General features: G+C 39.8%; 1 protein-coding gene across 2 annotated transcripts in view; it reads right to left on the bottom strand.

Moving 5' to 3' along the window:
• Window positions 1-23,775, bottom strand: part of SLC39A8 (solute carrier family 39 member 8) — a 72,815-nt gene that overhangs the window by 4,610 nt on the left and 44,430 nt on the right. The gene's annotated exons all lie outside the window — the stretch shown is intronic.

The raw sequence follows: 23,775 nt of genomic DNA, 5'->3' as shown, positions 1-23,775 counted from the left end.
TTAAAAGACATTTTACTTTGGTTTCCCCATCAAACAATCCTTTTGACCTGCATGAACAAATTCTCACTCTTGCCTTCCCAAAATGTAACAGACCTTAGCCTAAGGATTCGATATATTCACACACTTTAAAGTAAGTTTTTCAAAGACTAAATGTAAAGTATTTTCCATGTTGCAACTTAGACGTGAAATCCACGTTTAAAGCACAATGAGGCGTTCCCGTCGTGGCTCAGTGGTGAACAAATCCGACTAGGAACCATGAGGTTGCGGGTTCCATCCCTGGCCTCACTCAGTGGGTTAAGGATCCAGCGTTGCCGTGAGCTGTGGTGTAGGTCGCAGATGTGGTTGTGGTGTAGGCCGGTGGCTACAGCTCCAAATGGACCCCTGGCCTGGGGACCTCCATATGCCGCAGGAGCGGCCCTAGAAAAAGACCAAAAAAAAAAAAAAAAGGCACAATGACATCAAGGAACTTTTGTCTTTTATCCTAATCTATCCTCTGCCACTGTGTGACTGTGAGCAAGTCATCTGGGCCTCAGGTTCTTCAATTGTGAAGTGAAGAGAGTGCACTAAATGATTCGTTTATTTTTTAATGACTTATGAAGTTTCCACTGTCTTCCAGGTGGTGTGTTGGGTGTTTAGGCTGTAACAACATGGTCCCTATGAGCCCTGAAGTTCAATGAGTCTCTTAACAAATTCCATCAAGTGTGATTGGAACAGGCTTGACTTTATGTTAACCCTTCTTTCCACTGGGAAACAATAATAAAAACAGAAAATCCTACAATGAACTCTTTGCAAGAATTTAGATTTCCAAAACATTTACAGAATTGCATAAAATCAAATGGCAAATGCCAACTGAAGCATTTTCCAGAAACTGTGGAAAAATATAATAAAAATAATAATTCATTTTTAAGTAGGGAAGCAATTTGCAATTAACTAGAGAACATTTTATTCCTAATTCTCCTCCCCTCAACTCTACCTCAGCAACTAATCAACAGATTTATTGAGCATCTGCAATTTGTACAACAGTGTGCTACATGCTATGGGAAGTGCAGAGAACTGGAAAATACAGCTTCTATCTTCAAGAAGTTGGATTTATTTTGGAGAAACAAAATGTAAATCATATGTCCAACTTTTAAAAATGGGCAACACATATCAGCTTGAGAAGGGCTTCCTTGAGAGCAATCATCTGAGAGGTTATGCATTTACTCTGAGATCACTTAATGGCTCAAAACACTTTGGGGACTATTCTCTCAGGACTGACTTTAGATCTTGCAACACATCATTTCACTGTCTCATTTGTGGCAAATCTTCATCCTTGAGGGATTTTCTTTTTTGGTGGGGGGAGGGCATGCCCACAGCATTTGGAAGATCCTGGGCCAGGGATCAAACCTGCACCACAGCTGTAACTAGTGCCATAGCAGTCACGACACCAGATCCATAACCTGCTGAGCCACCAAAAAACTCCTGAGGGATGTCTTTTGTTTGTAGACCACCCAAAAGTCATTTGGGCCAATAAATTCTTAAATCAATATAGAAGGAGGGAAGATTGTTATTTGTTGCCATGGTAGTGGCAGAAATAGTAATAGCAAAGGGTATGGTATTTATTTCTTGCCAAGCACTGTTCTAAGCACTTTATTTAATGCCTTTAGAACCATCCTATGAGTTAAGCACTACTATTATTATCAGTTTAAGTACTACTGTTATCATCTAAAGCACAGAAATGCTGGTGAACTTACCAGGGATACAAAGGAAATAAGTGGGCTTCTCCTGGTAACTGTTCTACTATTCCAAACTCATGGCAGGGGGAGGAGAACACGTCTTATTTGTGATTAAGTCTGAAGGCGATTCACAAGGAAAACATCCCTTCTCTCAAAAACTCTTCTAAACAGGTGAAGCAACATTGGAATAGTGTTTAATCTCCTTCTATTTTAAAAGGCAATTCGCATCAGCATAACAAGAATTCCATCTGGTCTTAAAATGTGGTCTTTTACTGTACAGTGTTAAACTCGGGCTAATTAAACATTTTAAGAGCTTATCTGAGGAGGAATCGATTCCAATCTGGCAGTGTCCATCGGAAGTGGTTAAGAGCACTCCACCAACAGGAAGCACAGGGAGTGACTTTCATAGAGAAAAGGCAGAAGCAAAGCAAGGAAGACATCAATTGGCTTTGGCTTAAAGCCTAGCTGACTGTTTGCAAAGGACTGTCGCCTTATGTTTTGATTTTGTAACTTTGAGGCATTTATTGGCTTAAATGTTGGTGTGCTTACCTATGTCATTAGAGCCACTTCAGTCTAATTGCCTCCGTCTTTAATTAATTTAATAACTGATATAGCTAATATAAAATAACCATGACTTAGTACATGTCAAATAGGTGGCTTGGGTAAGAAATGCCCTGGATCAGGAAGCAATTGCTGCCAAAGGAGAAACAAAGGTGGTCATGAGAAGAGCCATAGAGGAAGTAACCTTAGCTTTGCAAAAACTTATTGCCAAGATATATTTAATAAGACCCCTTGTTTTCCTCTTCCAACCCAGTTCACCTAATCATATATTTATAATTTCCTTAATGTACCTGTAATGATTTAGGGAAAAGATTAAGAGACCCAAGTCTTGACTACCTGATATTTCGTTCAGAGTCTATATACAAACTCCTTTCATTCCCCAAAAAAGAAATTAAATTAATATATCAGGGAATGGTTCTCTTACCTCTAAGTACAGATATTATTGACTCTATTTATTATGCTTCCTTTTAGCTCTATAAGCTTAAGTCTCAAATGATGCCGTTGGGTAGGTTAACGGTTATACATTTTTAATAGCCTTGCAACAAATGAAAGCAGGCAAACATTCACAAGTGGTTCTTTTTTAATTCAGTTGGAACAAAATTAATGAGCAGAGAACACACTAAATTCAACTCCCTCTAATTAAATTAAGGAGTATTCTTCTCTTTCCCTTTCTTTTTGATTTTCCCTTGTTGCTGTTGCTTGCTTGATTTCTCTCTTGTTTGACCTGTACACTAAATGTGAGGCTATTTCTAACCTCAGCCATGATAAGGCAACTCAATCCAGTGAAAGGACCATCAGTCTGAAATTCAGGAAAACTGAGTTCTTGCTTGGCTCTGACAAGAATTACAGTATAATCACCATCAAGACTCTTAACTTCTCTCACCTTAATTATTAATGAAGATGAAAGTCAAAGCAAAGTGCAGATTAATCAGAATTGGGGAGAAAGAATATCATGGTCCAAAGTTATGAAAGTAGAGGGGAGATTGAGTAGAATCCCAATGTAAGTATGGAAGGGAAGAAGCAAAAAGTAACAGAAAAGAAAGTACCAAGAAAAACAAAAGGAAGAAAGCAAGTGTGCTTACTATTTAAGCATGGAGTTGGAAGACCAAGAAGAGAAGGAGGGTAGTATGAGGAAGACAAGGAGAAGGAGAAGCATCATGAGGTGGGAGGAAGAAGAAGAGAAATCAAAACAGGATAAGAAGGATGAGGAAAGGATGAAGAACGAGAAGGAGGGCAAGGAAGAGCAAGAAGAGGAGGAGGAAAATGAGAAAAGAAAAAGAAAGGACTTAGCTATCCTGCAGAGAATACAGATCATATAAATACGGCTTTCAGCTGCAATGAAATACTATGCAGAGTAGTAGAGATGGATGAATTGCTATACTTTCCCACAGCTAGGGATGCCCAGAATATAGTGTTGAGGTAAACGTGTGTGTGTACACCATTTATATACATAAATGTATATATTTAAGTACATATGTCTAGTAGGCACCTTTTTGTAAAAAGTATTATTATTATAATTCCATGATGATCCAAGCATAAATATATCTGGAAAGTTATATACAAAAATGCTAATCATGGTTCTCCCTGGGAGACAGTACTGTGGATAATCTTTGCATTTTTCTTTTATCTTTTATGGATGTTCTGGGACTTTTGAACGTATTTTATATTATTTCGGTACTCAGAAAACAGAACACGAAAGCCTTGGGGTAAGAACCAGCAAGAGGGAAAAGAGAACCAGTGGTGACTCAGGAGCTATCATCAGTGACTAAAGTGAAGCTGGAGAAGCAGGCTGCCTGCCAGGTTTGGTCCTCATTAAAAAGATAGTGTATCGTCACTAAGTGAAACTTTATTGGGATGATGGCCTCAAAGATCAGCAGGAGCACCATCAGACCTCACTTTGCATTGGGGGAGGCAAGGTGAGCCATGATTAATTAATAAAAATGTTTTTATGTTTTATTGTCTATATGTTTTATTGATAAGAAGGTAAAAGCAAGCAACGATTGCAAGTGAAAGTTAAATTTCAAATTCCACATCCCATGCTGACAGAATTTTGCAGAGAAGGCAGTCTGATTTTTTTTTTAAAGCCAAGTCAAAAAGTAAAGTAGCAACCTACTTAAAAACACAATAAAGATGGCAAATGGAAGTAGAAATGACAACAAATAAAAGATAAAAATTATAAGCCCATAAAAGAGAAATTAGTGTAATATAAATAAAAATAATAAAATACTATTTTAAGAGGTTGCAAAAAAAGGAGGGTGAGAATTAAGGAAAGGAGCACTGAATGCAAGCTAGTTTAATTATTAAAGGGTATGGGCTTTGGCACCAAATGGATACGAGTTTAACTCTCTGAAGGACTCTCTGTGTCCTTCAAAAAGTTACTTGGGTCCTAGCTAATGTGATAAAACAAGAAAAGGAAATGAGGAGTTCCCGTTGTGGCTCAGTGAACGAATCCCACTAGGAACCATGAGGTTTCAGGTTCGACCCCTGTCCTTGCTTAGTTGGTTAAGGACCTGGCGTTGCCGTAAGCTCTGGGGTAGGTTGCTGACATGGCTTGGATCCTGCATTGCTGTGGCTCTGGTGTAGACTGGTGGCTTCAGCTCCGATTAGACCACTAGCCTGGGAACCTCCATATGCTGCAAATGCAGCCCTAGAAAAAGACAAAAAAAAAAAAAAAAAAAAAAGGAAATGAAAAGTATATACACCCATCACAAAAATGAACTCAAAAGCAATCATAGACCTAAATGTAAAAGCAAAACTCTGAAAGCCTAAGGAGATAACACAGGAGAAAACCTAGATGGCGCTGAGTATGGCCATGACTTTTCATATACAATGCCAAAAGCACAATCCATGAAAGAAATAATTGATAGCCTAAACGTTATTAAATTAAAAACTTCCACTTTGCAAAAGACAATGTCAATAGAATGAGAAGACAAGCCACAGACTGCAAGAAAATATTTGCAAAAGTCACCTCTGATAAAGGACTGTAAAACAAAATACATAAAGAGTTCTTAAAACTAAACAACAGGAAAATAAACAGCATCATTAAAAAAAAATGGCCCAAAGACCTTAACAGCACTGAACAGACCAAAGATATACAGATGGAAAATAAGCATATGGAAAGATGCTCCACATCATATTTCACCAGGGAAATGAAAATTAAAACAAGATAACACTGTACACCTATTAAAACGGCCAAACACAGGAACACTGACAGCACCAAATACTGGCAAGGATATGGAACAAAAGGCACTCTCATTCATTGCTGGTGGGAATGCAAAACGGTACAGCCACTTTGGAAGACAGCTGGGAAGTTTTCTTACAGAACTAAACATACTCTTTCCATATGATCCTGCCATCATAGTCCTTGGAATTTACCCAAAAAAGATGAAGACTTCTGTCCACACAAAAACCCAACAGAGATGTTTACCACACCTTTATTCCCAATTGCTAAAACCTGGAAGCAACGAAGATATCCTTCATTAGGTGAATGGCTAAATAAACTGTGGTACATCCAGACAACTGGAATATTGTTATCCCTCCCCCAAAGGCACCATCAAAACACAAAGGGACACGGATAAATCTTAAACTCATAGGACGAAGTGAAAAATGCCAATCTGAAAAGGCTCCGTACTATATGACTCCAACTATATAACATTCTGGAAAAGGCAAAACTCTAGAGACAGTGAAAAGATCAGTCGTTGCCAGGGGGCAGAGAAAGGGAGAGCGATGGGTAGGTGGCGTACAGAGAATTTTCAGGTCAGTGAAAACACTCTCTATGATACTGCAATAACAGATACATGTCATTATACACTTGTCCAGATCCCCGGAATGTAAACTATGGACTTTGGGTGATTATGATGTGTCCATGCAGGTTCCTCACTTGTAATAAAGGTACTGGCCTGGTAGGGGATGCTGATAATGGAGGAGGCTATGCAAATGTGTGAGAATGGGCTATGTGGGAAATATCTGTATTTTCTTCCCGATTTTGATATGAACCTAAAACTGCTTTTTAAAAATTAAGTCCCCATCCAAAAAATTACTTGGAATTTGATATCAGATATCTTCTCCGTAGAAAGGACACTACAACTTCATAAGATTGTTGTGATGATTAAATGGATGTTTATAAACTGCTAAGTGCTCCATGATTATTATGTCACATAGATCATTTTACCTAACAAAGTTACAGATGAACACAGCATTATTACAAGGAAGAAAAACAAAAACTAAGAGAAAAGTGTGCAAGACTCAAGATGTCTCGTGATGGCCCTTTAATACATTCAGGAGCATACTGATCATTGGAGAAAATGGGAATGAGTATATCTACAAAAAAAAAAAAAAGAGAGAGAGAGAGAGAGAGAGCTTTAGCAAACTGAGAGGGTACAGTAACTTATTAAAAAGAAAAAAAGAAAACTTTTAACAAGGATGCTTGAAAAAAGCTATTGAGCTTTCAACTACTGGAGTTCAAAGTGTGTGAAAGTCAGGAGATTAATTAGCCAGAAGGTAAAATTTACCATGAAAAGTATGGAATTTGAGTTAACAGGCTTATATGAATCAGACAATTAACTGGGTATAGGAAGAAAGGAATCTTTAAGATGTAAACAAGGAGTTACTGTTATGGCTCACTGGGTTAAGAATCCCACATAGTGTCTGAAAGATTCGGGTTTGATCTCTGGCCTCGCTCAGTGGATTAAGGATATGGCATTTGCCACAAGCTGAGCATAGGTCACAGATGTGGCTCAGTTCCATCGCAGTATTGAGATGGCTGTGCCGTAGGCCTCAGCTGCAGCTCTGCCCTAGCCTGGCAACTTCCATATGCCACAGGTCCTGCAGTAAAAAGATAAAAAAAAAAAAAAAAAAAGCATGTAAAGTCATATCTTGGAGTTCCTGCCATGGTGCAGTGGGTTAAGAATCCAACTGCAGCAGCTCAAGTCACTGTGGATACATGGGTTTGATCCCGCCCCAGGGCAATGGGTTAAAGGATCCAGCATTACTGAAGCTGTGGTATAGGACGCAGCTGTGGCTCATATTTAACCCCTGGCCTGAGAACTGCCATATGCTGCAGGTGAAGCCATTTAAAAAAAATATATATGTAAAATAATATCTTGCATATTCAGCATCTCACAGTTTACAAAGCACTTCCATATATTAGAGTCTTCATTTTCTTTTGACCTTTACAACATCCTCATGAGTAAAACAGAATAGATATTGGTATCCTAATTTTAGAGATGAGGAGAATGACAATCCAAGCATATAAATAACTTGCTCAGTGTCACACAGGAGGTGTTAGGATTAGGCTCCTTAATTATTTACTGAACACCTATTTTATAGCAGGCAGGGACTGAGCTGAGAATAGAGGACAGAAATATAAAGAAAAGAAACTCTATGTTGGTGGAATTCACCATCCAAAAGGAACACACAAGATTCAAATTTCAGCCAAATATCCAGGGAGCTATGGAGGATACACAGATCCAGAAACCAAGGGGTGAGGTTAGGGTGGCCCATCTCATGTTGACACCTAATAATCCACTTTAGGAATACTTGCTTGCTGTCTCCAAGATGTTAGACTTGGTGGATTTGAAGGTCCTAATGTCCAAAGGAGTAATTCTTCCACAAGGAAAGATATCATTTTCTGATTCATTGGAAGTAGAGGGTAATCCCTGGAAACTTGGGGGTCTTTATGTCCCTAAACCATCAACTGGAAGAGGACCTCGCCAATCCAGGTGACACAAGACAGTGAGGTAACCAGAGAATGCCGAGTGGAATGAGGCAGCTGTAACTACCACTCGGGCCTTATAACCAGCCACAGAAGGAAGGAGCAGCTCTAACTTACATTCCTGTTCCTCAGTTGCCCCTTTTCTCCCGTTCCCCTTCCCCCAGTATTTTAAAAGGAGAATACTGGTGCTGGCCACCACGTTCGATTCAGGCTGTGATATGACTGAGCTGATAGCGCACAGGGGTGACATGATTGCTGGCAGGACTATGTGCATCCCCTGTGTCGGGGACATGCACATCCAACCCTGATGGAGAAGAGTGGAGGCTGACAGGGGGAACAAACGAGAGGCGGTGGAATATACCAGGGAGCCTTCATTTCTCCGTTCAGATCCAACCGTTTTCCCAGCTCTCTGCTCCGATCTGTATGAACCCCATCAAAGGGCTCCCATGCTCCTGGCTTCTAGTTGGTCCCAAACAAACTGTTCTAACATAAAACTGGAAAGAAGACAAGAGGAGACCAGAGTATTTATCCCTCAGGCTCCCTCTCTGAGGGGCAATTTTAGGCTGGGCTATGTCCTTCATTGAAGATCACTGCCCCACTGAACAGTGGCTTTCTGTACAAGACTAGCTCCCTCCCATTCTAGTAACTTCTTCCTTTCCCATTCCCTCTGGATGTAAGACTGCTAACAATTTCCACTATTTCAAGCTCCAGGTTTACTGCATTTCCCCCTGGGGTTCCACCTACACTTTGCCCACACTATGGAAAATTGCCCCTTTTCTATTTATTATTTATCCTTACTTGAAAGTGTCACCTCTTTCTGAAAAGGACATGATGGATCCAAAGTCAGATACTCATAGACTCGAAATATACTATTAAATATATTTTAATGGAAACACTTAGAAAAAGGTTTGAGCAGACACGAAGATGTAAAGAGTTAAAGGCACTAAACAAATATAAAATGTTGATGGGCTTTGCTTTTATGACTCTATTTTCTAGCGATTTCAATGGACTTTATAGCTGGTGGCTTCTTTATCCTTCCTCTGGCCCTGAAAAGTCAGTCTCAGCTCACTCTAACCAAAATCAAACTTCATATGAGAAAAGAGAAATTAATTTTATCTTCAATATATATAACCAAATATAATTCAAATGTGCTTAGTCTCTAGTCATTTGGTTTCAGGAAAACCTCATAACTATTTTCATAACCCTTTGCCAGTGAAAATAACCATTAACAAGAAAATAACAATTTCCAGAAACCGTGAAAATTGTTTCCTTTCCCTCCATCCCTTCTGTGAAATGTGAGTGAAGTTGTTTTTAGCTCTTTAAGAGTTGAAATCACTGGCTTTCATTTTCAGTTTGGGGCCATATCATTTTACTGTTTTGAAAAAAATAATTCAGGAGAAATCTGAAAGGGTTTTCAGGAAATTACGCTGCTATTTTCCTAATGAAACTTCAAGTGTATACTAATTAAGTGTTTACAGTTATCCTAATGGACCGTTTGTGCCATCCTAAAAGGGTGCCTACTGTTACTACAGACGAGGAGGGCATTAAGGCTCTGCTACATTTGGGAAGCAGGACATCATTTCTTTAAAAAGCCTGGGTCATGACCTCCCCAGCCCACACAACTCTCACTGCTACTGAAACGTCACAAAGGGAGTCAGAAGGCGCCAGGAAATTGGTTAAGTTCTAACATAAGTTGGAGAAATCTGTTGCTGGGCTCCTGAAAAACAAGTGATCCCCCCCCCCCCCCAATGCAGGGACATCTACATTGCTCAGCATCAAGTCTTCCAGAATAATTCAGGGGAGGGAACAGGGGTAGGGTTGGGTGCGGAAGAGGAGCCAACCCCGCAGCAGCGGCCTGGGGTGTAATTACCATTTGACATGAATTGTGTGAAAAGAACAGAAATATGGAAGATGCCACCCAATGTCCTACAAAGGACGTTTGCAGCCCTGCAAGAGACAAGGACAAGCTCTCTGACTGGCAGAGATCTAGAAACACAAGCCTCTTAGGAGCAAGATGATTGAGAGAGAGTGATGAGGCCTAGGGTGACAGATGACAAGGGGGACGAGATCAAATGCCAAGCGCGGTCACCACAACAGAAGAGCCCGTTAGGACCACAGTCAGAGAGTTAAGAAATAGGCAGTCTGCCGGTAGAGAAGAAAGTGAGCAACAGAGGGTTAGAAGAAACGCTGTTCTCTGAGGAGGCAACCAGTCCTGGGTCTCTATTGCAAGAGTTGAGAAAAACGGAGGCCATCTCTACTTTGAGGGTGGAGAGGGAGGGGTGAGAACTACACAGGAGAAAGGGGTACCAGGGCCTCATTCTTCCTTAAAGATGTAAACATGATACTCTGAAGATCTGCTACCAGGTTAAGGACATAAATGTGATAGAGGGGGACTGAGCATGAAAGACACAGGATATCCTCAGAGAGCATAGGAGAGTAATCCTGATGAGAGTAGTGGTAAAGTCATTAGCAGTACAAGTCATTCAATCTTCACAATAACCCTAGGTGGTGAGTAGCCCATTTTACAGATGAAGAAACTGAGGTATAAAGAGGTAAATTAAGTAACTGTCCAAAGTCACACCTCTAGAAAGAAGCAGACACAGGATTTAAATGCCTGTGCCAAACAAGCTATGCCTATGATCACTAGGAAACAAGGGGTTTTATTTTCTCCTCTTTCACTCCTGTTCATCCAGCATCTAGCACTGCAGGCACTCTGAATACATGAATGTACAGTAATAGTAAAAGTACATTTTCTCTCATGACAGGTTCACAAATCATTGTCACATGAAGCATCTATTCCAATCTTTCCAAAGAGCAAACATGTGGGCATTTACACAATGTGGGAGACATGTGCATAGAAAAATGGTCATTAATCAGTTCCAAATTGGTTGGTCTACATTAAAAAAAAAAAAAAATCCTCTGAAAGTGCAGAAGTGTTTTTGTTGTTTTCTCACCGATTCTTTAAAGTTAAGGAGCCAAATCAAAAGCTCCTGAAGGACAAGGAATTTTTTTTTTTCATTTCAGCCCAGAGTTTAATATAGTAGGTGTTCAATAACTATTTCTTTTAAAAAATCATGGGAGCGGGGACTTGCGTGCTGAACTGGATGGAGCAGAGGGATGCCAAATCCCATTCTGGTCAGCAGGTGGCAGTGTGCCCACCTCCATCCCAGCCACCCCCAAAAGGCAGAGGAGTTTTATCAGCAGCCATCTTGTATCTACCTTGAGGAGACTTACACATTTTCCAGAAGACTGTTGGAGGAAGAGGGCATAAAAATCAGAATAGTAGCAACAAAGGCAACTAATGCTGTTGAATGCTTAGCATTTTCAAGGTATCCTCCTAAATGCTGTGAGCTGAGTAACTAACAACTAATCACAGACCAGGTAATGCAGGTACTAGAGGTAGAGGCTTGACCAAAACCACAAAGGTTAGAGATGGACAAGCCATTGAAACCAGATGATTTGACTCCTAAGCCCATGCAACAAAAGGCAGAGAAGACTTCTCAAAAGGCCTAAGTTCTTTCAGATAAGAAATTCTGAGTTCAGTCGTTTATTGCTATAATAACGGGTTATTTTATTGTGTTTGCCAGTCTCCATCCTGGAAGGTGCCAGTGATTCAAGTACCTCTGGTTTTGAGTGGATTACACTAAGCTGAAGTTCTGGGGTTCACTAACACTTCAGACACACTTAAAATAATACCCCTGATCACTGAGGGGGAAAAATACCATCCATAGGCTTTCAAATCTACTCCATATAATCCATTGTTTACAGACCACCATACAGTTTGAAAAAATCCTTGTTCTTTGACTGTCCCTTCCTGAGTTTTTTACATTTAATAAAATGTAATTTTAGAACCAGAGGCTTACCTAAGAGTATCAATACTTATTTAAATGTTAGGATATAGTAACACTTTGAAGAAAGAGTTCTATCCAGAATTTTCTCCCATGTCACTTTATACCAGCACTCACTGTGCCCCAGCTACCCTGGCCTTCTTTCAATTCTTAAAACCCATCAAACTCTTTCTCACCCTGAGACTTTGCACTGGCTATTTCTACAGTCACGACCTTCTCTCTGATCTTTGCATAGATAGCTGCTTCCTGCAGTTCTGATTTAGCTTAAATATGTCTCTGACCACTAAACTGAAGTAGCCACCTGGACATCATCCCATCACCATAGATCAATTCCCTGCACAGCATCTGAGACCCTATCATGTTGGGCTATGTGCCCACCAGAACAAAGAGTGCCAGAGATCAGAAGCATTTTCTGTCTAACTTGCCACAGTATCTCCAGGGTACAGAAGAGAGACTGGCACAGGGCAGGTGATCACAGGGTCCACGACAAGGGAATGAATGACAGAATGAAAACCTGAACAGCATCCTCCTGCCCTTTAACATAGTTCTACTGACTTGACCTATAGAACAAGGTGTCATTCAGAACATGAAATGTTACCACAAAATAAGGCTCAATATAAGACTGCCATTGTTGTGGTGGTGGTGTTTTGTTTTGGCCATACCCACAGCATGAAGAAGTTCCCTGGCCAGGGATTGAACCTGTACCACAGGAGTGACCCGAGCTATAGAAGTGACAACGCTGAAAGCCTTAACCAGCTGAGCCACCAGGGAACTCTGTCATTGCTGTTTAAATATATAAGTTGCATGACTGAAATTTTGGTCAAAGTGATTAAAAACTACAAATGATCCAGGGAAATTTTCTGCAAAAGTGATGACCCCCCCAATAAAGGATTTTTGCAATTTTACTTTCCAAGTGTAAAACAATTTCTAGATTGGTTTTGCAGCCTAGAAAACTATCAGTAATCCCCAACTTCAGTTTTTCTGATATGTACTTTATAACCTAGTAATACAAGTAGATGAACTAAGCATAAAACCACAGACCTGCATAGTTTACTAAAACTTCAAAGATAATCTTTATTGATGCTTTCTTGGCTATTGATTTTTTTTTCTTTAATCTGCCTTCACTGAGTTGCTGTAAAGGTTTAATAAAGTCATGCTCATTAAACAACCTGAAATTCCTAAACAGAAGAAGATGCCACCAAATTTGTTCCTTTTTACTTTTGATGCTCTGATACCTAATAACAGAAATAAAACACACACACACACACAAAAAGCCTTTAAAAATAATTGAGCTCACACACTGTGTTCATTCATTTGATAACTCAAACTTACAACAGATCTGAATAAACTGGGCCACTGATCAACACAGTGAGCAAGTTAAAGACAGGAGAAAGTGACCACTTAACATCAATGAAAAATCACTAACTTAATGCACTGAGGTCCTCAGAAAGGGACTGAAATCTCCTATATAAAAAGAATGCATATGGTAAAATAAAATTTCACCACTCGATCAATGATCTGGCTTAACCTAATGGTATATTTATTAAGTGTGAACACTTATCAACAAGGACCTACTATATAGCACAGGGAACTCTACTCAATATTCTGTAATAACTTAGATAAAAAGAATGGGTATATATATATATATATATATATGAGTTCATATATATATATATATATATATATATATATGAATCACTTTGTTGTACAACTGAAACTAATGCAACATGATAAATCAACTATACACCATGCTCCTGGATTGGAAGAATTGACATGGTTAATATGGTTAATTTGCTTCCCAAAGCAATCTACAGATTCAGTGCAATCCCCACCAAATTACCCATGACATTTTTCACAGAACTAGAACAAACAATCCAAAAATTTATACGGAACTGTAACTGACCCAGAATTACCACAGCAATGCTGAGGAACAAAAACCAGGCAGGGGGCATAACTCTCCCAGACTTAAGAAAATATCACAAAACTACAGTAATTAAGACAGTGTGGTACTGGTACAAAAACAGATATGGAGACCAATGGAACAGAACAGAGGACCCAGAAATAAATCCAGACACCTATGGTCAATTAATCCAATATAAAATAAAAATTAATTTTTTTAAAAAAAGTGAATATTTAATCTGATTTTTAAACGTTTTCAACGTTTTGGTCTTTTTAGGGCCACACCTGCAGCATATGGAGGTTTCCAGGCTAGGGATCCAATCAGAGCAGTGGCTGCCGGCCAGCACCACAGCCACAGCAACACTGGGATCCAAACCATGTCTGCAACCTACACCACAGCTCAAGGCAAGGCTGGATCCTTAACCCACTGAGCAGGGCCAGGGATTGAACCCGCGTCCTCATGGATACTAGCTGGGTTCGTTAACCGCTGAGCCACGATGGGAACTCCTTCAATTATTTTTTTTATTCAGTAAGATGATCAGTGAAGTATTAATAGTTATGAAAGTGCTATGTGTGATCTGGACATTTGCCTCAGACATAAAACGCAATAGATGGGAATATATAGGCAGATAAATATCCATATGGGTGTGTGTGTGTGTGAGAGAGAGAGAGAGAATCTGTTAATGTTCTACTACAGAGCGTAGTAGGGTCAAACTTAAAAAGCATTTTGGCAAAAACCACACTTTATTTGCAAGACACTTTAACTTTGTGGTTTTTCTAATTTAAGATCCTTATTTTGAAATATACGGAATAAATATTACATGGAATAATACAATATAGAATAAATTCTGTCTCTCCAGGGGCTTATCCTTTGGACATGAATTTTATTTATTACAATAAAACATCTCATGCTTTGGCAAATTTTCCATCATGCAATCCACTGAGTAAAAATTACTCACCCGGTCTTGATCCAGTATTCCCAAACTGCAAGATGTAGCATGTAAAGAATATAGCACCACATAAATATTTCAAATGAGCAAATGGCAGAAATTTTTTTAGAAAAAGGAAAAGAAACAGACCTATTTTGGCAAGTCCAATGTCTATGACATGAACATCTTTTATAAGTTAACCTTTAAAAAACGACTTGAAAAAGCTCTTGTTAAAGAGACACCAGCAATAGAATATATTTACATTTTTCCATTGCTTATGCTGGTTTGCAGCTGGGCTTTCTACACAATAAAATTAAGCAACACTTTCTGATGCCCAGAATAATTTATTTGAACCTCTTAATTTTGTTCCCTCATTTTTCAAAAGAAAAATGTATTGGCATTCAATCTCATTTTTTTAATCAATCACCATGCACACCAGAGCAACACAGCAATTCTTCATTATACTAATGGGGGAAAAATTAACTTGACATCAAGCCTAATTGAGTAAAACCTCACTAATTCTTCTATATAGGGATAAGTCCTGCTTGATTAGTGAAAGCAATTTGGTATAGAACATGTTTAGATAAATACACTTTTATTGCTTTCCAGAACTCACAGTAACAAATAGCTTCCACAGGGTGTGGTAGAGGTCCAGAAGAAAACCTGCTACATTGTATGGATGAGATTAATGCAGCATCTCAATTACGGTGAGAACATCTTGGTGTCTCTTTAGATAAATTTCAGGTTCACCTCCCTAACAAATTATTTCAAAAGGCAATTTTAAGATGATTCCAAAGTCCTCTACAGCCCAGTCTATAAGCCAAATTCACAAATCATAAGTTATTAGCTACGACAGATTAGTAGAGTCAAAATTAATGAGATTCCACTCTGCAGGCAATCCCCAACTCACTACCAGTTGTACTGCAAAAGTTCACTTGTAAGATCATTGTTAGAAATCAGGACTGATTAGAGCTATGTTCCCATTAGGAAGGTCATGTCATGTGTACAGAAGGAACATGGGGGCTGAGACTCAAGACCTCGGGGCGGAGCGGCGGGGGGGAATCTCACCATAACTCTGCCATTTATTATCTGTGTGAACTTACGTGAGTTATTTAACTTAACTGAGTCTTAATTAAATCTGTAAATATAATACCTGTTTCACAGGACTGCTGTAGGAATTAAACATAATAGCTGGAAGGCACCTGCTCCAATGCTCTCTATTCGCACTTCTGGGCAGTTTCTTTTACCAAGTATCTCTCTGCATCAGAGAAGATTAGCTGATCGCTTGTAGAGGCACTTTAGCGAGCTCATGAACTTGAAATTATATATAGCAATTGGTGGGTCTGTATATTCTTCTGCTGAAAAAGTTCATACCTTTCATCGATCAGCTTCATAAGGGGAATTATGAAGATCTCCTGTTCTACAAGGGCCAAATGCTTAAAAATAATAATTGGAAGTATTCTCTGCACCTAGGTTAGCGTTTCATCCGGTCTTCTGTACTTAGCAATCTCCCACCCATCCTTCAAGACTGGGAAAAGTATCATCTTCTCAGGAAAGCATCCCTGACCACTTCACTTGCATCACTTCCCACCTCAACACATGCCACGTGTCAGCCCAGCAATCTGTGCACACCTCTACCAGAACACTCATCACATCCTCTATAACTCTTTTTACATGGACGTATATACCTTTAAGGAATTCCAAATACATGGCAGATGCCTGGTAAATGGATATAACTTTTTTCCTTACAAAAAAGTATTTATATTTGGACGTCATTAAACGTAGTCAAAACACTAATTTGAAAAGATACATGCACTCCAATGTTCATAGCAGCACTATTTACAAGAGCCAAGACATGCAAGCGAACTAAATGTTCATCAATAGATGAACGGATAAAGAAGAGGTGATTATACACACACACACACACACACACACACACACACATACACACACACATATATATTATCAGGCATTATAAAAAAGAATGAAATTTTGCCATTTGTAACAACATGGCTGGACTTAGAAGGCATTTTGCTAAGTGAAATTAATCTGACAAAGACAAATACTGTATGATATCACTTGTATACTGTAGATATGTGCAATCTAAACAATGCAACAAACTAGTCAATAACACAAAAAAAGAAGCAGACTCACAGATCTGGAGAACAAACTAGCAGTTACAAGTGGAGAGAGGGAAGAGAGAAGGGTGAAATGGAGGTAGGAGAAAAAATGGGTTATTATGGGATTACATGAAGTCATCTGTGTTAAGCCTTTGAAAATTGTAAAGCGCCACAAAATTTATAGAATCTTTCATTCGATAGAGAATATTTTTTTTAAAAAAAATGGTCCCTTTAATTAAGAAACACATCCGGAAGCCAACGTGTCTTTGTTAAAAGAACTTTGAGTCTGACAGATCTAAATTCAAGGAAATGCCAACCTTTCTGAAAGTGCTTCCTCATCTGTGAGACGGAGGTCATCGCCCCACCAGGCAAGGCTGTACATGAATGATATCGGTCAAGTTGTGCGTATATTCCCCGCACGTGAACTGTATCACCAACATCCCACCACTCTCCACCACCGTTGCTATTACTGCTGTCAGTTATTCAGGAGTGACAGGTAACAGACATCTCCCGTGCTTACTGATGGCTTGCTCTGCCTGACACAACTATGGTTCAGGGGTGACAGAGAAGAAAAACTGCGCAGGGACAGCTTTCAGGAGGTGGAGTGCAAAATGATATGCCTGAAACTTCGTACGCAGGAGCAGGCTACTTTCATACATGATCACCTGGTTCTCAGAACTCTCCAAAGGTGGCAAGCATGCCGTTCTCCAGGTGGGCAACAGGGTGGGACTCTACTCAAGGGAACTGTCACTGTCTCTGCCTGACACCTGTGTGGAGCTTTGCTTGAGTTGGCGAATCTGGGATACAAAGGTACACGTGTCCATCCCTGACAAGAGGACACAGGCTGAGGGCTGAGACATCTGCCTGTCTGCCTCGCAATCTGTCATCACCTCCAATCACCTCTTAGCCACCTAACAGAGAGCCTATTCCAAGCCTCTTCCACTCCTCCCCAACCCCACGCTCCTTACCGCTACTTCGCACCTGTCTGAGATGGAGGCATCTGACACACACACCCTCTCCTCCACCCACAAACACACCCTCCCCTCCCCCCGAACCCACGAACACATCCTCCCTCTTCCACTCCACCTTAGAATAAGAGCCCTTCTCCCTTTGAAGACTGGCACCTCCACTAGTGATCTAGTTCCATGTAATTAAAGCGGCATTATTTTAACATCCTTTCAAATGAACTGAAGGTGTCAGAGTGTGACAGAGACAACTGGATGGATGAGTGTGTAGGTGAACACCTCTCAAAGAGAGACTGCAGTGCAAAAACTGCTGATATCATTCAAGTGGCAACCTACACTGGGCTTTAAAGTTTTACTCCAATGCCAGTAATTGTTTCAAGTTCTCTTAGTCTTTCTGACAGAGGCCAGTGGCAGACTTGAGGCATTTACATTCAGAAAGTTGTCTCTATTACCAAATAGGCTTCAAGTTTGAAAAATCACACTTTAGTTTCTAGGAAAGGTACTCAAATTTTAAAAAGGGGAAACAATGAAGATGAGTAAGCATGGAATTCTATGTTTTCATCCTCCTGTGTGCTACTCTATCCCAGGGAAAAAAGTACAAATAGACTCAAATGTCTTTGCAGCTTAGTATGAGAAGCCCTCTTCTAAATGTTGTGTAAATAAATACACACATAGATTTTAAAGTTAATCCTAGAGGAATGAAAAGTGAAGGGATGGGATTTGATGAGATCACTGTGATGAAAAATGAAGGAAAGAGAAGCAAAAAGTTTAGTGAATGGAAGGGGGGACTATATATCACATGCATATAATGTCAGACACATTGTTACATAGTCTAGTAAATTATTTTCAGAAAAAGTTTTTAATTTAAGGATTTCAGCTCCTCACTTGACAGATGAGTGAACAAAGACTCAGAGATGTTAATTAACTCTCCCAAAATCACACAACATATTTTATTGCTGAGATGTAAACACTGGCCTGTGTAACTCCAGAGCCCTTGCTTCCTTCCTCCCAGTTGTCTTGCAAAGAAAGGAGATTCCAAGAAAGCACCAAGAACATAGTAGCTAAGAGGCAGGAGAAAAAGAATAGCATCACATCACAGAAACCACCTACTGAGTAATTCCAAGAGGGAGGAAATAAGCTCCAGCAAAAGATCTGCCTTTATATTCCTAGCATTTAGCTAATAATTGGTACTCAAATGTGTGGTTAAACTACAAGAAAGCTTCAGAAAGAATGAGAATAAGTGTTAAAACAGAGCCTGTTACCTAGAAAAACCACTTGTATCATTCTGATAGGGATAGCGTAGGCACAGGTGGTTGTAGAAGTCCCAACAGGGGATCATAGGTAGTAAAGGGAAGTCTGGGGGATGTTGGGGGACCACCGTAAGTCTAGGAAGACCATCAGAATAAGCAGCCTTGCTTGACTGGTGGAGGTGAAAGAATTGCTTCATTAGGTGGCAGTGGGATGAGGCCTGCATTCAGATTCAGACCAATGGCAAGAGTTTGAGGACAGCCCTTCCGATGATTTGAATACCCATCTTACTGGATACTAAGGAGGAGCTACTATTCCCAGAAAGGAAGAGGCGGGCTTTTCCAACCCCCATATCCCTTGGATGATAAAACTGCGGCCCAGGGGATCCTCCCACAGAGCTTCCTTGTCTGCCCACTTGCATCTCTCCCCAGCATCCTATCCTAATAAATCTGTTTCTTGCCTATCCCTTTGTCTCTCGCTGAATTCCTTCTTCATGGAGACATGAAGAACCCGAACCTCAGTGAGTCCAGACCCAGGGTGAGTGATTCTCATTTAAAACCATGGGTTCAAGTCCTGTGCTCTGGCTAGGTTCAGGCCGTTAGTGCTGTCGGTTTCAATTCCAGAGAGAAATTTCGGAGAACGGGCGGTGTTTTTAAATTACTCACGATTAAATATTAGAGGAGATGATGAATAAGAGGAGGGAGCATGTAAAGATGCGTCAGCAAGTGGAAATGATAGGCAGTACGGTGCAGGGTAATGGCTAACCATCCTAACTTGGTACCTGGGTGAGCAATGGCTAAGCCACCCAGCTTCTTTGTACATCAGTTTTACAAACTTTCAGATGGAGATAATTGCTGTACTCACATCATACAGTTGTTACTCTGAGGCGTAAATGAGTTAATACATGTAAAGCACCTAAGACAATGTCTGACACATAGTTTTATATCAGTATTACCTGGTGTTTCAAGAAGTTACATAGGGAGTTCCCATTCTAGCTCAGCAGTTAATGAACCCAACTAGTATCCATGAGGATGCAGGTTCCATCCCTGGCCTCACACAGTGGGTTAAGGATCCAGGATTGCCAGGAGCTGTGGTGTAGGTCGCAGATGCGTCTTGGATCTGGCATTGTTGTGGCTGTGGTGTAGGACAGCAGCTGCAGCTCCAATTGGACCCCTAGCCTGGGAACTTCCATGTGCCTTGGGTGTGGCCCTAAAAAGCAAAAAAAAAAAAAAAAAAAAAAAAAAAAAAAAAAAGTTGGACAGTGTAGGGAAGGAGGAGGTTTGAGAAACCTTAGGGAGTAGCAGAATCAGGGAAAAAAGAACACTTGAAGGAAGAAAAGAACTTTGATGTTTGTAGACAGTGGGGAGTAGGAAAGATTCTAGAGAGATAAATGAGAACAGGAAGAGACCATGGGAAAGATGAGCACGCATGTTTTGAGGATCTGGCCTTAGAAAAAAGACAAAGGACAACATCCATTCATGATCAAGACCCTCGCCAAAGTGGGTATAGAGGGAACATTCCTGAATATAATCAAAGCCATTTATGATAAACCCACAGCAAATATAATCCTCAATGGGGAAAAACTGAAAGCCTTCTCACTCAAATCTGGAACAAGACAGGGATGCCCACTCTCACCACTGCTCTTCAACATCGTTTTGGAAGTCTTAGCCACAGCAATTAGACAAACAAAAGAAATCAAAGGCATCCATATAGGAAGAGAAGAGATCAAACTGTCACTGTATGCAGATGACATGATTCTATACCTAGAAAACCCTAAGGACTCAACCCCAAAACTCCTTGAACTGATTAATAAATTCAGCAAAGTAGCAGGATATAAGATTAACATTCAGAAGTCAGTTGCATTTCTGTATACCAGCAATGAAACATTAGAAAAGGAATACAAAAATACGATACCTTTTAAAATTGTACCTCACAAAATCAAATACCTCGGAATACACCTAACCAAAGAGGTAAAGGACCTATATGCCGAGAACTATAAAACCTTAATCAAAGAAATCAAAGAAGATGTAAAAAAATGGAAAGATATTCCATGTTCCTGGATTGGAAAAATCAATATTGTGAAAATGGCCATCCTACCCAAAGCAATCTACAGATTCAATGCAATCCCTATCAAATTACCCATGACATTTTTCACAGAACTAGAACAAACAATCCAAACATTTATATGGAACCACAAAAGACCGAGAATCGCCAAAGCAATCCTGAGAAACAAAAACCAAGCAGGAGGCATCACTCTCCCAGACTTCAAGAAATACTACAAAGCCACAGTCATCAAAACAGTGTGGTACTGGTATCAAAACAGACAGACAGACCAATGGAACAGAATAGAGAATCTGAAAATTAACCCTGACACCTATGGTCAATTAATCTTTGACAAGGGAGGCAAGAACATCAAATGGGAAAAGGAAAGTCTATTCAGCAAGCATTGCTGGGAAACCTGGACAGCTGTATGCAAAGCAATGAAACTAGAACACACCCTCACACCATGCACAAAAATAAACTCCAAATGGCTGAAAGACTTAATTATACGACAGGACACCATCAAACTCCTAGAAGAAAACATAGGCAAAACACTCTCTGACATCAACATCATGAATATTTTCTCAGGTCAGTCTCCCAAAGCAATAGAAATTAGAGCAAAAATAAACCCATGGGACCTCATCAAACTGAAAAGCTTTTGCACAGCAAAGGAAACCCAAAAGAAAACAAAAAGACAACTTACAGAATGGGAGAAAATAGTTTCAAATGATGCAACTGACAAGGGCTTAATCTCTAGAATATACAAGCAACTTATACAACTCAACAGCAAAAAAACCAATCAATCAATGGAAAAATGGGCAAAAGACCTGAATAGACATTTCTCCAAGGAAGATATACAGATGGCCAACAAACACATGAAAAAACGCTCAACATCGCTGATTGTAAGAGAAATGCAAATCAAAACTACCATGAGATACCACCTCACACCAGTCAGAATGGCCATCATTAATAAATCCACAAATAACAAGTGCTGGAGGGGCTGTGGAGAAAAGGGAACCCTCCTGCACTGTTGGTGGGAATGTAAACTGGTACAGCCACTATGGAGAACAGTTTGGAGATACCTTAGAAATCTATACATAGAACTTCCATATGACCCTGCAATCCCACTCTTGGGCATCTATCCGGACAAAGCTCTACTTAAAAGAGACACATGCACCCGCATGTTCATTGCAGCACTATTCACAATAGCCAGGACATGGAAACAATCCAAATGTCCATCGACAGAGGATTGGATTCGGAAGATGTGGTATATATACACGATGGAATACTACTCAGCCATAAAAAAGGATGACATCATGCCATTTGCAGCAACATGGATGGAACTAGAGAATCTCATCCTGAGTGAAATGAGCCAGAAAGACAAAGACAAATACCATATGACATCACTTATAACTGGAATCTAATATCCAGCACAAATGAACATCTCCTCAGAAAAGAAAATCATGGACTTGGAGAAGAGACTTGTGGTTGCCTGATGGGAGGGGGAGGGAGTGGGAGGGATCGGGAGCTTGGGCTTATCAGTCACAACGTAGAATAGATTTACAAGGAGATCCCGCTGAATAGCATTGAGAACTATGTCTCGATACTCATGTTGCAACAGAAGAAATGGTGGGGGAAAAACTGTAATTGTAATGTATACATGTAAGGATAACCTGACCCCCTTGCTGTACAGTGGGAAAATAAAATTAAAAAAAAAAAAAGAAAAAAAAATGCTATATAGGATTTTGTGAAAAAATGACTAATTATACTTATTAATTGTTTGGCTTTTGCACATAATCAATAAAAGTTCTTTCTCCCTCTGGTAAAAAAAAAAAAAAAAAAAAAAAAAAGAAAAGAAAAAAGACAAAGGAAAAAAGTTCCGACACAAAAAGGAATGTGGAGAGCAGAGGAGGACAGAGCACTTTTCAGGAAGTCCCAGAGGAGGTGAGACAGCAAAGGTCACAGAGATGCCAAATTATCTCCGCAGTCTCCTCATTAAAGGAAGAAAAGAGAGTGAGAATTTTGTGGAGTCATGAAAAAATGTTTTGGAACAGTTAGTCTTGAAAACACGAAAAGCTGTTCACTGAAGATGCATAAAAGCATAGTTAGTGAAGCGTGGGCTATATTCAGAGTGGATTCAGGTACAAGTTCACATAACTTTCCAAACACATAGACTAGAACCTGGTAAAATAGCCTGTGGGGAGCAGGTGAGCTTGGAGATGGATCCAGTGGGAAAACAAAAGCCACCAACAGCCAAGGTGCACTCAGAATTCCTGCTCATGATTGTGTAGGGACATTGTTTGCCTCTAATTCAAACAGCTTTTTTATAAGTATCTGTGAATTAAGATCCACGAAAACCACTTCTTATACAATTTATTACATGCACCATTTTCAACTCGTTGTTAATATAACCCCATAAAAGAAAGTAACTAATTTCTGTTTTTAAATCTTGTGATGGTCAAAAACTAGATGATATAAAATAGTAAGTAGGTCTTCGGTGAAATACGGCAGTCTAGACATGCCTATTTTTCTCTAGCGCTTCCTGAAACTTGCTACAATTAAGGACTAAAAAAGACATAAAACCACAAGGACAGAACGAATGGAAGATGATAGTGCTGAGATGTTTATTTTGGAAGATGAAAAGAGGAGGATGAAGAATTCCTATTGTGGCGCAGTGGGAATGAAACCGACTAGTATCCAAGAGGATGCAGGTTCGATCCCTGGCCTTGCTCAGCGG

This window comes from Sus scrofa, chromosome 8 (genome assembly GCF_054392235.1).
Source record: "Sus scrofa isolate SSC_HxYL_T2T_F1_AM1 chromosome 8, Sscrofa_HxYL_maternal_Yorkshire_Landrace_v2.0, whole genome shotgun sequence".
Taxonomy (NCBI): Eukaryota; Metazoa; Chordata; class Mammalia; order Artiodactyla; family Suidae; genus Sus; species Sus scrofa.
This window is presented reverse-complemented; position numbering and strand designations above follow the sequence as displayed.